Here is a 17,500-nt window from a genome sequence, read left to right on the forward strand (position 1 = left end):
GAAAAGCAAGTTTCATCTTGGTGCTACTTTAAGTCTTAGAAACCCTGTACGGTGTCATGCTTTAATGCAAGTTCATTCTCTGAAATGCTTTTTGACATGCTCTGATTCCTGCTCTCCACACTGACACAAAATCCTCTTCATGGAACGATTCTGGCTGGGAACAGGAATCCGGAGAGGCAGGAAATAAAGAACAATCTATTGGAGACAGTCTGACAGGGACGGATTTTAGGGTCACAGGTTGACGTCATACTCAAGTTATTATACTATAGTTATGTGCTTGAGTTACTATGCTTGAAAAACATGTAAAAAGACAATGTATACAGCAAAACCAGTGAGGTCTGATTCATGAACAACTGATTCTTATGAACAGGTTCTTTAATGAATCAATCAAAAAGACTCACAGCAGCAGAAAAGTGCTGTTTGAATCAATCATATGACTCATTTAATGAATCAGTCAGAGAGGTGCTAAAAGAATCGCTAACACAATCAGAACCGAAAGAGAATCGTTATTCCCATAAAAGTAAAGCAGTGTTTAGACAATGACAAAAGTAGAGATTATTAGGTATAACAGCCTGGGAAACTCTAGCCCTTTAGAGTCATTACACACTCAGTGATAATGCAAACACATGAACGTTGTCATGACAAACGTTTACGTCAGTATCAACTCTTTTTCCACTGGGCTTGTAGATGCACGACATGAACCTGGCCGCGTTTAAACACGAATCCAACCGCAGGCCTCCACATGAGTATCACAATCAAATCTGATCCATGATTCACGTATGACATCATACAGCAACAACACCCATCGCACAGGAAAACGATTCACACCATCTATAACAGGTTGTGCAGCCGCTGTTTTGAAATCTGCTGGTGTTCGGCTTTAGCAAGAGCGTTTTCATTTCCTTCCTGACCGTCTCACTGCTCTGATGAAGACACTCCTGATGAGAACACACTCACAAACACAAACACAGATCTCACATGGCAAGAGCTGTCAATGTAGGAAAGGTTTAGTGTCGTCATAATGAGGGTCAGACGTACTATGGAAATGCCAACATCAAGACTCTTGGATATAATTATGCTTGCATTGAAATTTTACTCTCAAATGTTTTTAGGACATCTAAAGTTTCTTGTTTGAAATGGAACAAATTGTCAATGAAAAAAAAAAAATGTATAAGCATTTAAGACACTGATATTTGACAATTTAGAAATGGAACAATTTATGAAACCATTTAATAATGATATTACTTATTTATTTATGTTTTAACTTTACATTAATAAGCATTTTTAGGACACCTTAAAGTTTCTTGTTAGAAATTAAACAAATTATGAAATTGTTGAACAATTAAATTATTCATGAAATATGTATTGAAATTTTATATTCATAAGCATTTTTAAGACTAAGACTTGAGAATTTCCTGTTAGAAATGGTACAATTTATGAAATTGTTGAAGTTGTACAATTTATGAAATATGTGTTGAAATTTTACAGTCATAAGCATTTTTAGAAGTTTCTTTTTAGAAATGAAACAAATTATGAATTTATGAAATATGTATTGAAATTTTACATAAAAAGGGCATTTTTAGGACACCTAAAGTTTCTTGGTAGAAATTAAACAAATTATGAAATTGTAGAAATGGTACAATTTATGAAATTGTTGAAGTTGTACAATTTATGAAATATGTGTTGAAATTTTACAGTCATAAGCATTTTTAGAAGTTTCTTTTTAGAAATGAAACAAATTATGAATTTATGAAATATGTATTGAAATTTTACATAAAAAGGGCATTTTTAGGACACCTAAAGTTTCTTGGTAGAAATTAAACAAATTATGAAATTGTAGAAATGGTACAATTTATGAAATTGTTGAAGTTGTACAATTTATGAAATATGTGTTGAAATTTTACAGTCATAAGCATTTTTAGAAGTTTCTTTTTAGAAATGAAACAAATTATGAACTATTGAACTATTAAATAATTTATGAAATTTGTATTGAAATTTGAAATTCATAAACATTTAAGACACAAAAATTTGACAATTTCATATTAGAAATGGACCAATTTCTAAAATTGTCAAAATAATGAAATACACTGAGATTTGACAATATCTTGTTATAAATGGAACAAATTATGAAATTGTTAAAATAATGAAATTATTTATAACATTTGAACTGAAATTTTACATTCATAAGCATTTTAAGACACCTAAAGTTTCTTGTTATTAATGGGACAAATAATGAAATTGTTGAACAATTAAAGAATTTGTGAAATATGTATTGAAATATGTAACGTTATATTTATAATCATTTATAAGACACTTAGATTTGAGAATTTATAGTTCGAAATAATAAAATTTGCTATGAAATTTGATATTCATATACATTTAAGACACTGAAATTTGAGAATTTCTTGTTTGAAATGGTACAAATTATGAAATTGTTGAAGTTAAATAATTTATGAAATATGTATTGAAATTTTACATAAAAAGGGCATTTTTAGGACACCTAAAGTTTCTTGGTAGAAATTAAACAAATTATGAAATTGTTGAACAATTAAATTATTCATGAAATATGTATTGAAATTTTATATTCATAAGCATTTTTAAGACCAAGGCTTGAGAATTTCCTGTTAGAAATGGTACAATTTATGAAATTGTTGAAGTTGTACAATTTATGAAATATGTGTTGAAATTTTACAGTCATAAGCATTTTTAGAAGTTTCTTTTTAGAAATGAAACAAATTATGAACTGTTGAACTATTAAATAATTTATGAAATTTGTACTGAAATTTGAAATTCATAAACATTTAAGACACAAAAATGTGACAATTTCATATTAGAAATGGACCAATTTCTAAAATTGTCAAAATAATGAAATATGTATTTGAAAATTTACATTCATAAGCATTTTTAAGACACTGAGATTTGACAATATCTTGTTATAAATGGAACAAATTATGAAATTGTTAAAATAATGAAATTATTTATAACATTTGAACTGAAATTTTACATTTATGAGCATTTTAAGACACCTAAAGTTTCTTGTTATTAATGGAACAAATAATGAAATTGTTGAACAATTAAAGAATTTGTGAAATAATACGTATTGAGATATGTAACGTTATATATATAAACATTTATAAGACACTTAGATTTGAGAATTTATAGTTTGAAATAATGAAATTTGCTTTGAAATTTGATATTCAGATACATTTAAGACACAGAAATTTGAAGATTTCTTGTTTGAAATAGTACAAATTATGAAATTGTTGAAGTTAAATAATTTATGAAATATGTATTTAAATTTTATATTCATAAGCATTTTTAAGACTGTAAAACTGAACAATTTCTTAATAGAAATGGACCAATTTCTAAAATTGATGAAATAATGAAATTTGTATTGAAATTTTACATTAGTAAGCCTTAAAGAATGAAAAATGTTTATTTCGGTTGCATAACATGAATACAACAACTTAAGACAACAATTCAACAAAATTTCTTGTTAGAAATGGAAAAAATGTATAAAACTCTTTAAAATAATGATATTTATGCAATTTGTATTGAAATTTCACATTCAGTGCATTTTAAGACTGAAATTTGACATTTTCTTATTAAAAATGGACCAAATTCTAATACTGAAAATGAAATTTGTAATGAAATTTTACATTCGTAAGCCTTTTTAAGACACTGAGATTTGACATTTCTTGTAAGAAATGGAACAATTTGTAAAATCGAGCTGAAACTGAAGTTTTACATTCCTAAGCATTTTAAGACACCTAACGTTTCTTGTTATTGATGGAACAAATAATGAAATCGTTGAACAATTCAAGAATTTGTGAAATATGTATTGAAATATGTAACGTTACATTCATAAGCATATTTAAGACACCTAAATCTGACAATTTCTTTTTACAAATGGAACAATTTATCAATCAATCTACTTACTGTGATTATTCCAAAACGGCCTTAACCTTTCCTAAGTTAAAAAACAAAAACAAACAAACTATGAATTCGCTATAATTTTAATTTTTCCTCAGTTCATGTTCATGTACTGTTAACTTCATCAGGACTAGTTATGATAAAGTGAGGCAACACGACAAACACACAAGTCTGACTCATGAACAAATGACTCTTATGAACCGGTTCTTTACTGAATCAATCTAAAAGACAGATAAATCTTGACTTCTTGAGTCAACACTCTGAATCAATCATTCAATGAAACACTAATGCAGTCTGTACTGAAATATTTCTACATTTTTGCATGTGTTCATGAACCAATAAATGACTTCACCAGAACTAGTTTAAGACAAAGTGAGACACTGAAACAAATGATACGAATCACAATTCCATGGAACAGATATTTCGGGAAATAAAACAATGGAGCGTCTCATCTGCTGCTTATCCTGGAGGTTACATTATGAAATTTATGACTGACCTGTCATAAAGGAAATTTATTCAATGCCGCTGAAAGTCAATAAAAAACAGGGTGCAGCACATGATCTAGTGACCTACTCACCGTCATCAATTCTACGTTACCGTACTATCGGAAATAAAGCTTCTTCAACGGCTTCACAGCTGTATAGGGCTCTTGCATCTGGGGTCTTTAAAATCACAAATGATTTTCTAAAGAAAAAGTGAAAGTAAACTTCTGTGGAAACTAAAAAGTTCCCCAATGACATCAGACTCTAGAGCGCTTCTGGTGAATTCACATTTACATTCCTAAAGTCAGTAATTCAGACATTCACAGCAGTTTAAATAAGTAACACTCACTAATAATGATATCACACCTCAAATAAACCATTGGGGAACTATTTCCTGCAGTATTTGTAAGCGAAGCTTTTAAAGAGCTTATGGTTCTCAGATGCATAAAGTGCAGCGGCGCTCTGACGTCCGGTCTGACCTGTTAAACAATACGCTCAGATAATAACACAGACTCAAAGTCTGGAGACTAACACCAGTAACCTAGCTTTAATTCACTTCTTATTCTGCTGGCTGATAGTCAATCATCACTATTACTATTGTTCACGCATAAACAACACTCGCATCTTATAAAAAGAGCAAAAATCATCAATGATCATGTTGATCAAAAGATCCTGAAAATGACATTTTATATCCAATTTCAAATGCTCAAACTAATGAAATATTAAAGTTCATTCAAATAGATAGGATAAACTGTATTTTACAAATTTTGTTGACCCTCTGTATGTAATGATTAAACACATTTGAGCACCGACCTCCAAACTAGGCCTGTCACAATCATGAATTTTGTGTTGATTAATTGCAATTAACGATTTAATTTGGTTTTGTTCATGTCACTTATAAGTGCAAGACTAATAGATTATTAGTACTTTTTTTTTATTTTTATTTTTTTATATGGAATTGAATGTAATAATAAAAATATAATAAAATAGGCCCATATGATTTACTTTAATATAATATAATATAATATAATATGGAGGTATAAAGTAAAATAAAATAAAATAGTCTGATTAAACACACAAACCTTCATTTTTGTATAAATAAAAAATTAATTAAAAAAAAATATAAAAATAAATAAATAAATATAATATAATATAATATAATAATCATCTGAATAAACTCACAAACCTTCATTTTTGTATGGAGGAATAAAATAAAATAAATAAATAAATAAATAAATAAAATAGTCTGATTAAACAAAAACCTTCATTTTTGTATGAATAAAAAAATAAAAAATAAAAAATAAATAAAATAAAACACACAAATAATATATAATATAATATAATATAATATAATATAATATAATATAATATAATATAATATATTATTCTGATTAAACCCACAAACCTTCATTTTTTATGTATGGAGGAATAATAAATAAAATAAAATAAAATAAAATAAAATAAAATAAAATAAAATAAAATAAAATAAAATAAAATAAAATAAAATAAAATAAAATAAAATAAAATAATAGTCTGATTAAACAGAAACCTTCATTTTTATATGAATAAAAAATAATTAAAAATAAATAAATAAATAAAATAAGCACAAATATAATATAACATATAATATAATATAATATAATATAATATAATATAATATAATCTGATTAAATCCACAAACCTTAATTTAAATAAATAAAATAAGCACAAATATAATATAATATAATATAATATAATATAGTCTGATTAAACACAGAAACCTTCATTTTTATATGAATAAAAAAAAATTAAAAATAAATAAAATAAGCACAAATATAATATAATATAATATAATATAATATAATATAATATAATATAATATAATATAATAACATAATATAATATAATATATAATATAATCTGATTAAATCCACAAACCTTAATTTTTTGTATGGAGGAATAAAAAAAAAAATAAAAAAAAAAAAAAAAAAAAAAATAAAAAAAAAAAATAAAATTAGTCTGATTAAACCCACAAACCTTAATTTTTTGTATGGAGGAATAAAATAAAATAAAATAAAATAAAATAAAATAAAATAAAATAAAATTAGTCTGATTAAACCCACAAACCTTAATTTCGAATGAAGGAAGTCCTTTGACTATCTTTATGAACTTTACAACAGCGTTTTTTATATTCTTTGGCAAAATGTGATTGAAATTTAAACTGCACAATTATTGCAGTCGGTTGTCTTACCACGATTAGATGGTTAATCAAACGCGTCAGGCCTCCAAACACACACATTCCTTCAGACGCTTCCAGGAACCAAAACACACCTGACACACTTTACATTCTTTCACATCAGGCACACCGTCCTCAAACACGCCTCCCTTCATGTGGAAATAAATGACGTACAGATGACAAACGCTCATCCGACTGACTAACATCTGCTCAGACAGGCAGAGAACGGCCGTGTGAATGACTCAATAATGATTCAATGTAAATCTAGAGTGAGCTGACAGAGGCCATGCAGTCTGAAAGGATTTAAAGACTTTTATGTGGCTATTAAACTTTGACTTCTGCTCTGTTAAAATGCTTCCCTTTAAAACAGCAACAACCTGTATGGAGGGAACTCAAAACACCTTATCAGTAAACAACTCTATGCACACTAAACCAGGCTAAAAACAAGCATTAACCCACATACCTTCATGTCTGCCTCTGAGAGCTCAGGAGGCTGCGATTGTGAGCACAAACAATGATTAACTCACATCAAGGTGAGTGTAGTATTTGGACTGTTCACACATTCACAAGCTCGAGATAATCATGCTAACATCAGCAAAGAGAAACGTCTGTCAGTGTCACAGATCCGCTCGGATGAACCTGGTTTCTGTCTGGAATCACAGACGGATCTTGAACCGAACGTCTGCGGCGGAATTGCTGGAATTCCAGGGATGCTCGAGCGGGAGCTTTGATTTTCATAGCTTGAATTCCTGAATCCTTAGAAATAACAAACTTTAAGAGACGCTAAAAACATGCCAACCATTTCCTCTTCACCTTAACATCTAATAGAGGTAGAAAATGCAAACGGTAACAGGTCATGAATGTCAGAATTCGGCTTTATTATGCATATTTTTTTTTTTTTTGCACAATAAGTTTTTAAATACCACTTTAAGACCCTATGATGTCATTTTCCGAAAAAAAAAAAAAAATTTCGAATTCCTCCTAGGCCGTTGCAACGATTTTCACGAAAATTGAACCAGATTATCTCCAGACCATGCCGACAAAAACGTATGGAATTCGTCAAACCGTTCTCAAATAACGCATGAACGAATTCAGCGAAATTGACGCAAGGCTATATCTCTGCAATGCTTGAGCGAATTCTGACCAAACTTGGTGTGTGTTATGACAACTATGACTTGAGGCTAACTGCACAGTTTTGGCGTAGCGCCATCTAGTGGTCAGGAGATATGAAAAATGGCAATTTTTGCTTATAATTTCTGAATGGTTTGGCGAAAAAATCTTTAGATTCGGTGTATTCAGAGTTGAACGATATCTAATTTTCTCATATCGGCCATTTTGGTTGTCGGCCATTTTGTATTTTGCTGTAAAACGCTATATTTTACAAAACACATTAGCGTATCATTATGAAACTTTATGAAAATTATTAAATGTGAACATTATGAAATGTGTGCCCTGTCAGTACTCAAAACGTTTCGGAGCAGCACCACCTTGTGGTCAAAAGTTACAAAGCCGTTGCTCTGATTTTCACGAAAATTTAACCAGATCTTCTTCAGACCATGCTGCGCAAAAAAAAAAAAAAAAAAAAAAAAAGGAATTCAAGTTGATTCATCAAACAGTTCTCGAATAACGCGCGAATGAATTTGGCCAAGGGTGCGCCAAAATGGACAGGAGGCTATGTCTCCGCAATGCTTTAGCGAATTCTGACCAAATTTGGTGTGTGTTATGACAACCATGACCTGAGGCTAACTGCACAGTTTCAGTTCAGTGCCACCTAGTGGTTAGGAGATATGAAAAAATTCTATTTTTGCTTATAACTTCTGAATGGTTTATGCAAATTTTGCTGTATTTTACAAAAATCATTAGCGTATTGTTACGAAACTCGGTATGTGTCTTCGGCACCATGCCCTGTCAGTACTCAAAAAGTTTTGGGGCCACCTTGTGTCAAGAGTTATAATGAAATTCACAAAAATGCTAATAACTTTTGATTAAATTAACATATTGTAACAAAACTTTATGGATTTTAATAGATTCATTGGATCAAGCCGAAAACATAGATACCAATTTTGCCATAGTCAGCCAAACTTCCTGTCTGCCATTTTGATTTTCTTTAAAAATCTACTTTTTCGAACTCCTCCTAGGCCGTTGCTCCGATTTTCACGAAAAGTGAACCAGATCATCTTCAGACCATGCCGACCAAAAAAAAAAAAAAAAAAAAAAATATAGAATTCAAGTTGATTCATCAAACTGTTCTTGAATAACGTGCAAATGAATTCGGCAAATGAATTCGGCAAAGGGTGCGCCAAAATGGACCCGAGGCTATATCTCCGCAGCGCTTTAGTGAATTCTGACCAAATTTAGTGTGTGTTATGACAACCATGACCTGAGGCTAACTGCATAGTTTCGGCTCAGTGCCACCTAGTGGTCAGGAGATATGAAAAAAGGCTATTTTTGCTTATAACTTCTTAATGGTTTGGCCAAAAATCTTTAGATTCAATGCATTCAGAGTTGAACGATACCCAATTTTCCCATATCGGCCATTTTGGGAGTCAGCCATTTTGAATTCTGCTGTAAAAGGCTATACCCTTAATGCACTGGCGTATCATTACGAAACTTGGTATATGTCTTCAGCATCATGCCCTGACAGTACTCAAAAAGTTTTGTCACCTTGTGGTCAAAAGTTATAATGACATTTCCAAAAATGATAATTTATGCTAACTTTTGATTACATTAGCTTATTTTAATGAAACTTAATGGATTCCTTGGGTCATGCCGAGAACAGATACCAATTTTGCCATACTCAGCCAAACTTCCTGCCCACCATTTTAATTTTCTTTAAAAACCTACTTTTTCAAACTCCTCCTAGACCATTTGACAGATTTTCACCGAATCTTCAGACTGTGCCGACAAAATGTTATGGATTTTCTGTCGATATACGAAACCGTTTTCATATACCGCAGCAACAATTTTGAGCCACAATGCTATAATGACTCTTGATGCGATATCTGTGCAATTTCCATATTGACACTAAACTCTGCATGTGTAATTGACACCTCACTGCGCCACCTATTGGTCGAAAGTGATAAACCATTAAATCAAGTTACGAGTGACTGCATTTATGATCTTTCAGCCTAAAATCATCTTAATAGGTATTTAATTGCTCATTGTTGCAGTTGGTCTGATGCTCTCACTCATGCCTTCTTTGTGATTGACCCCTTAATTGTTGCTTGCAGCTATATTTTTAAATTGCAATAATATTTCAATTTTTTTTTATCAAATATTTGAACAGCAGCGGTATAATCTGACACAATAATTATCTTAATTTCAGATACACTTCACACATTATAATCCATACAGTACTGGAGAATATTATAAAATGGTGTGGATTAATGATCTCTCTGATTCGCACCATCACATCTCCTTCCATGTAGTTACAATCAGTCAAACTGTAAAAGAACCTGATGCAAATTTCACACAGAACAAAAGCACTGCTTATCCCCCATAACCACCGTCAACATAGTCAAAGTAGATGCCAGTGACGTCTACCAGAAGACGACAACTCGAGATCTGATAGTGAACGTAGTTTCACTGATGCAAATGACTGACCATGTCGTATAGTTACAAAACAGAATGACATGAGTTTAAAAGGAAAAACAACAAAGATCTAAACTTAAATGAACTTTTGTTTTCAACAAATCTTCACTGACAAATGTTGCATACATTGAGTCGAAGAGATTGGTATTAAAAATGCATGTAAACGTGGTCAAAAGCCATTGTCTGTAGAAGTAAAATGAGAAAACGCACACCTAACAACATAAAAAGTAAGTCTAGTAATATTCCTCACCTGAGGCGAGTGAAACACAGTGCCGTTTTCCTTTTCAAGTTTCCTGATATTACTAATCATGCCGCACACCTCAGGGAACAAGAATGAGATCTGATCGGATGTGATTAATGCGTGTCGGTGTGAAAACACTCCCTTCAGCCTCGACACTCCTATAATCACACCCACAACGTCATAATCACACCAATATACTCCAGACACACATACAGTAAGAGCTTTTCTCTTCATTAAGGACACTTTTTGTGTTTGAAGTCTCATTGTGTTTGCTGGATATATGAAGTCGGTTCTCCTCAAAGTTGCAAAATGCATGTTTCTTTACATTAATGACACTTGCATCTCAATGCAATTAATTTTTAAGTCTGATTTAAATGTTTAGATACTTTCTGAAGCTGTTGAAGGTGTCATTTTTACACTCAAGAAGGAAATCTCTGGCGAGTTGAGACAAATGAATACAGCTTTTTCCACTTGCGTTCGAAATGCTTCTGTGCTTTTCTCATTGACATTTAAGAGAGATGTTTAGATGGAAATTAGCGAGGCGGAGCAGTTTCTCTCTGAGGCTCGTATGCAAAACCTCATTTCACAGAACGAGAGAGAGAAGCTGGCTTTCACAAAGTTCATCTGCCATGAGATCATCTTTGCTGCTGGAAAACTGATACACAGACAAAATGACCAAGATGCAAACTCTTCTAGATCACAAATCATAATGCAACATTAGTAGTAGTACATCTGTGAATGAATTTCTATCAGCGAATCTGCTGCATGTTTCTCTGGGCAGGAGTCAGGAAGAGTTTGGACTGATGCCTTTGGAAAACTGACGGCACAGAAACACACCGCTGGAGGCAGGAAGCACAAACAGCATGTGTCGTCTGGAGTATTTAGTAACTACTCGAAATGAAACGGGGAGAGGAGACTAATTACACTGCCAACCATCGACCCAAGTCACACCATCCTCCCTCTCATTACACTGAAATATCTGCTGACTGAATCCATTCAAGTCATGAACATCAGTCCTCACGGAGACTCAAACAACACATAAACTGACTAAAAATACCTTGACGCTGACATTGTTTTTTTGTTTTTTTACATGGTACTATAATGATAATCTTTTAAGCACTGTGCAAATACTATAGTATTTAAATATGGAAATCATTACCATGTCATATACTGAAGTACAATTTGATACCATCACTGTTTACCATGGTACATTTTATCTTATAAAAGAAACATCACTGATTTTTTTAATGTAATGGGAATAAAAATCAAGAGATTTTAGATAAACTAAGTAAAAAAAAAAAAAAAAAAAAAAAAAAAAAAAAAACAATAAACAATTAAATAAACAATTAAATTGAATAAATAAACTACATATATTTTTATACATTCCTAATGAGAAAAATAAAGAGTAAACAAATATAGAATTTTTTCCACTTGTTTTCTAAAATAAAAAGAACCACAAATAAAACAAATATTTAAAATAAATGAAAAATAAATAAAACAAATATATAAAATAAATATATATATATATATATATATATATATATATATATATATATATATATATATTATGAAAATGAATTGTGATCTAGAATAGTTTGCAATATATATATATATATATATATATATATATATATATATATATATATATATATATATATATATATATATATATATATATATATATATATATATATATATATATATACACACACACAAATAAAATAAAAAACAAATACAAATTAAAAATTATTTGACATTTTTTTAAAATAAATGTAAAATAAATAAAACATACAAAACAAAAAATAAAAAACAAAATTGATATAAAATAAAAAACAAAATAAATATAAAAGATAAATAAAAAGATAATAAATAAAACATATAAAACAAATAAAAATAAATAAAATATATAAAATAAATAATATATACATTTTATATAAAATAAAAAATATATATGATAATACATATAATAAAATAATAAATATATAAAATAAATTATATAAAACAAACAAATAAAACAAATAAAATATAAAAAACAAAACAAATATATAATATAAATACAATTAAAATAAATAATTAAATTCAATAAAAATAAATTAAAAAAATAATACAGAAAACAAATATATAGAATTTATATAAAAACAAACATAAAATATATATAAAATAAATATAAAATACAAAAACATATAATACAAATAAAATAAATATAATAAAATCCAATAAATAAATTTAAATAAATAATAAATAAATAAAAATACAAATTAATTAAAAACAGATTAAAAATAAATAAACAAAAAAACAAATATATTAGATAAAAAAAAAAATAAACAAAATAATAATAAAAAAAATAATATTGAATGAATGAATCAATGAATGAACAAACGAACGAACGAACGAACAAACTAACGGGCTTGTGTAAACAGAAACATTCCTGAATATTTTTAATAAAATCAGTCACAAGCAGGGTGGCATTCACAGATTGATCCCGCCAGCGCTCAAAAGTGAAAGTCCCCAGTAACAGCACTCGTAAAGCTCTTCTATTTGGCCGCCACATGTTCAGAGAGCTCGACACAGCTGAACCAATGTCTGTCTTTAAAGACTCGCTCACACCGCAATTAACATGTCACCTCCACCGCCATCAACAACATTATCATGCTATTTTTACCTGAAAAGAGTCTCATGATACTGTGAAAGCAGAAGCCGTCCATTACGAAGATCTTTTATTTCACCTGGACCCCTTCATTTCAGACGTACCTGTGCATTTCTCCCGTCGAAACCGTATAATTTGACGTGATTACAGGGTTAGTCTAGCGTCAGATCTACTGATAACCACACAGCTAACACACAACCCATGAAAGAAACCATTATGGAAACTATTTTTGATGACAGACAGCAAGACTCAAGCATTTTTGTCTAATAATTGCTACACAACACTGCTGAAACTTTATCACATTCAGACTGAGTTCAGATGAAAGATCACCTAAAAACATGAAAACACAAACAAGATGTATCAGGTGATTTTTCACGAGTGTTCTCCAGCGGTCTGAAGTCAGTGTTTCTCTATAGAAACAGTCGGAGGCAATAAAGCCAATTAACCCTGAATCGTCACACAAACGTCCTCTAAGTGCCTCCGCTGAGCCCCATTCAAAAAGCCCATTTCCTGTGAAAACACCGGCCATCTGTGCACTGGGACTTCAATGGTGTGAGTCCATTGTGAAGTTTACCACGGGACACAAAGTTCACAGAAAGACCCCTGATGCTGCGGCGCGCTGGTGTGGAGGGAAGCCCGGCCCAGGAAAGTGTGTGTGTGTGTGTTTCTGACCTAGCTTGTACTCTAAAACTGAATCTACATTTTAAACTACCATATGGAATGTAAACACTATGGTATGTGAATCCATGGTGAAAACGATGTGTGTTCAGGTGCATTGTTGGCGTGTTGCTATTTTGAGGCAACTGAAAACGACTGCGCCACTGACCAACTGAAACCTGCTCTCAAGTCAATGATGCAATATTTTTTTTGTTATTTGAAGGGTGTGTTAGTAATATGTGCCTATAGGCGGGTGCACGACGTACGTACACTCTGATTATTACACATAAATCCCACCATGTAAATAGCAAATCCGCCATGGCATGAGCGCACCTGGCTTTTAACCCTTATAGAGGCTTTTTAGACCCCAAACGACGTTTGCTAAAATTAAAAAAAAAATTCTCTTTGTCCAAACGACATGAAACTTTGTACAGTTGTTAACACTTTCTAGATCTACAAATAAAAAACAAATTGGAGCGATATCTTGTTTTTATGTCACACTCAGGCAACAAAATGTAAAATAAATAAACAAAATGTAAAATAAATAAAACATACAAAACATAAAATAAATGAAAAACAAAACTGATATAAACAAAATAAATATAAAATGAATATAAAATATAAATAACATAATAAATAAAACAAATACATAAAACAAATAAAAATAAATAAAATATATAAAACAAAATATATAAATTCTATTATATATATATAAAATAAAATAAATAAAATAAATATATAAAATAAATTATATAAAACAAACAAATAAAACAAATAAATAATATAAATACAAATAAAATAAATATAATTAAATTCAATAAAAAAAAATAAAATAAATAAAAAATAAATAAAACAGAACACAAATATATACAATTTATATAAAAACAAACATAAAATATATATAAAATAAATATAAAATATATAAAATAAAACAAAATAAATATAAAATACAAAAATATATAAAACTTTGTATAGTTGTTAACACTTTCTAGTTCTACAAATAAAAAACAAATTGGAGCGATATCTTGTTTTTATGTCACACTCAGGGAGACCCCAGGCAACAAAATGTAAAATAAATAAAACATACAAAACATAAAATAAATGAAAAACAAAATTGATATAAACAAAAATAAATATAAATGAATATAAAATATAAATAACATAATAAATAAAACAAATATATAAAACAAATAAAAATAAATAAAATATATAAAACAAAATATATAAATTCTATAATATATATATATATATATATATATATATATATATATATATATATATATATATATATATATATATATATATATATATAAATATAAAATAAAATAAATATATAAATAAATTATATAAAACAAACAAATAAAACAAATAAATAATATAAATACAAATAAAATAAATATAATTAAATTCAATAAAAAAAATAAAAAAATAAAAATAAATAAAACAGAACACAAATCTATAAAAATTATATAAAAACAAACATAAAATATATATAAAATAAATATAAAATATATATATAATATATAAAATAAAACAAAATAAATATAAAATACAAAAATATATAAAACTTTGTACAGTTGTTAACACTTTCTAGATCTACAAATAAAAAACAAATTGGAGCGATATCTTGTTTTTATGTCACACTCAGGGTCTCTGGGGTCTCCAGAGACCCCAGGCAACAAAATGTAATTTTCTAACAAAATAACTGTTTAAAAAAAAAAAAAAAAAAAAAAAAAAAAACCCCAGATGTAATTTTACTTTTTATTAATGTTTTTACTTCATATTTGTGCAGTTTTTGGAGGATTTATCATATCTTTTAAATGTATATAAATGAATAAATAAATATTTTGTTGAGTAGGTTTTTATACAAAAACAGCTTTTTATGAAAAATTCACTTTATAAAAAGACCCACATTTCTAACTTTCATTCATGGGGATAACATGATAATTTGACATGGTTTAGTGTGAGATTTTTGCCCATCTTTTGGAAAATGCAGTTTTAAAAGTAAAATGCTGCAGAGCTCCACTATTTGCTATTTGACTGACTGAAAGACATCTTTTCACAAGTATTTTTCAGTTGGATTCATATCTAAATATTAAGAAATCACAATTATGACAATAAAAATTACTTTTTGTCAAAGTTTAACATTTTTTTGTACTGAAAAAAATAAGTTTTTTAATAATGTTGATTTTGAGGATGAATTTTGTCCATTTTCTTAGTGGGGTCTCATCACAATGTAACAATATTGAAAAACTGATTTTTTTCAGTACAAAAAATACTAAACTTTGACAAAAAGTAGCTTTTATTGTTATAATTGTGATTTCATAATATTTAGATATGAAATATGTTTTTAGCACCTTTATGGATCTTGAGAGTTTGAATGGCTTTGCTCTCAACAGAGGCCTCAATGAGCCATCGGATTTCATCAAAAATATCTTAATTTGTGTTCTGAAGATGAATGAAGGTCTTACGGGTGTGGAACGACATGAGGGTGAGTAATTAATGACATTATTTTCATTTTTAGGTGAACTAAACCCTTTAATGAAACAGACAGCCTGTATATTAAAGGTGCCCTAGAATTAAAAATTGAGTTTACCTCGGCATAGTTGAATAACAAGAGTTCAGTACATGGAAATGACATACAGTGAGTCTCAAACTCCATTGTTTCCTCCTTCTTATATAAATCTCATTTGTTTAAAAGACCTCCGAAGAACAGGCGAATCTCAACATAACACTGACTGTTAAGTAACAGTCGGGATCATTAATATGTACGCCCCCAATATTTGCATATGCCAGCCCCATGTTCAAGGCATTAGACAAGGGCAGCCAGTATTAACGTCTGGATCTGTGCACAGCTGAATCATCAGACTAGGTAAGCAAGCAAGAACAATAGCGAAAAATGGCAGATGGAGCGATAATAACTGACATGATCCATGATATCATGATATTTTTAGTGATATTTGTAAACTGTCTTTCTAAATGTTTCATTAGCATGTTGCTAATGTACTGTTAAATGTGGTTAAAGTTACCATCGTTTATTACTGTATTCACGGAGACAAGAGAGCCGTCGCTATTTTCATTATTAAACACTTGCAGTCTGTATAATTCATAAACAACTTCATTCTTTATAAATCTCTCCAACAGTGTGTAATGTTAGCTTTAGCCATGAAACACTATCAAACTCATTCAGAATCAAATGTAAACATCCAAATAAATACTATACTCACATGATCCGAAGCATCCGAACACTTTGTAAAGATCCATTTGAGGGTTATATTAGCTGTGTGAACTTTGTTTACGCACTGTTTTATAATCGAGAGCTCGGGCGGCAGGGAGCGCGCGATTTAAAGGAGCCGCAGCCTAAATCTGTGCATAGTTAATGATGCCCCAAAATAGGCAATTAAAAAAATTAATTAAAACAAATCTATGGGGTATTTTGAGCTGAAACTTCACAGACACATTCAGGGGACACCTTAGACTTATATTACATCTATATTATATCTAGGGCACCTTTAAGACCTACTGTACCATACATAGGCTATCCAATATAATGTTACACAGATGTTTTCCCCCAGCAGTTAACCAAACGCTCATGTAAGACATTACAGATAATGTTTGAGCGAATACTTGCCAAGACAGATTTTTTTAAATACTGTATTTCCATGTATATGTGTATATCGGGATCAAACGCTGTCTGAGGCGTCTTTGTGCACACTTCGGATCTGTTAGTCAGC

General features: G+C 29.7%; 1 protein-coding gene across 4 annotated transcripts in view; it reads right to left on the bottom strand.

Annotated features, from left to right (window-relative positions):
• Window positions 1-17,500, bottom strand: part of LOC125269265 (pleckstrin homology domain-containing family G member 3) — a 66,864-nt gene that overhangs the window by 30,938 nt on the left and 18,426 nt on the right. The gene's annotated exons all lie outside the window — the stretch shown is intronic.

Source organism: Megalobrama amblycephala, linkage group LG5, assembly GCF_018812025.1.
Source record: "Megalobrama amblycephala isolate DHTTF-2021 linkage group LG5, ASM1881202v1, whole genome shotgun sequence".
In the NCBI taxonomy this organism is placed as follows: domain Eukaryota; kingdom Metazoa; phylum Chordata; class Actinopteri; order Cypriniformes; family Xenocyprididae; genus Megalobrama; species Megalobrama amblycephala.